Raw genomic sequence first — 1,447 nt, forward strand, 5'->3', positions numbered from 1 at the left:
ATATTGGTGTAGTGGGTGTAGTGTAGAGGATGGTGTAGTGGGTGTAGTGTAGATGATGGTGTAGTGGATGTAGTGTAGATGATGGTGTAGTGGATGTAGTGTAGATGATGGTGTAGTGGATGTAGTGTAGAGGATATAGTGTAGATTGTGAAGCAGATATAATGCGTGTGTGTGTGTATGCGTGTGTGTGTGTGTGTGTGTGTGTGTCCAGGAATAACGTATAAAAAAGAAATATCTATGAAACCTTACCAGCAAAAAAATAAATATATAAACATTATAAAATTCTATTCCCCTAAAAAATATCTTTGTATGTCATATAAACTACATGAATTAAATTATCACTTTGTTTACCTTAGCCCAGGTATAATTAAATTAACTTGGCTCTACCTGTGTTAAAAATGTCTTGTAATGCACCTCACTGATTTTGTTTTGGTGTGTGAGTTTTTTATACGGTTTAATTAAAATATCAAAATCATGAGAACAAAACACTCCAACTGACACTACAGGTACAGTGTCACTACCTGGGTGAGATGAAATGATTAAATACAGTGAAACCTCTATTTAGCGGATTATATAGAGATAAAAGTCCGTTATATCGAAAGTCCGTTAGATGTGAAATCCCCCATCTAACGGATTATATAGAGATAAAAGTCCGTTATATCGAAAGTCCGTTAGATGTGAAATCCCCCATCTAACGGATTATATAGAGATGAAAGTCCGTTATATCGAGGGTCCTTTACTTGTGAAATCACTATATAACGGATTATATATAGAGATAGAAGTCCGCTATATGGAGGTTTCACTGTAAAATGTAAACTGATTCTGTTGTTGTAAATTAATATCAAATTTTTTATACGTAATATTACACTTGACTAAACTCATGGGCGTTACCTTTGATGATAACTATTATTATTATTATTATTATTATTTTGTCTGATATTTCGCAAGTTTGATACAATTAACACAGTGAACTCTGACTGTCTGACGAGATCATATCAGAAAATTTTGACAAACTAAAGTGAAAATTAAATTAGTGTACAATAGTAATATTTTAAGAAATTAAAATATATATAAATCCCCCCGCCCCCCCCAAAAAAAAACTTAAAAGGGTCGCTATGTATCGATTTATAGTAGTAATGTCGAATACATAAGGTGGCGTTACGGGTCATTACATAACATCGCTGGTTCAGTGGAAGGAGATATTAACTCCTTACCACTTTTCTTGATATTTAAATAAGAATATTTTTATTTTCTGTTTAGAAATTGTTTTTTTTTCGATTAGGGGCCACAACTATTACTGTTGTTGTTATTATTATTATTGTAATTTACTTTTTATATTAGTTTATTTCCTTATTTTGATTTCTAATATATATATATATATATATATATATATATATATATATATATATATATATATATATATATATATATTTATATATATATATTT

The sequence above is a fragment of the Homarus americanus genome, unplaced genomic scaffold, assembly GCF_018991925.1.
Source record: "Homarus americanus isolate GMGI-L3 unplaced genomic scaffold, GMGI_Hamer_2.0 scaffold24523, whole genome shotgun sequence".
Classification (NCBI taxonomy): domain Eukaryota; kingdom Metazoa; phylum Arthropoda; class Malacostraca; order Decapoda; family Nephropidae; genus Homarus; species Homarus americanus.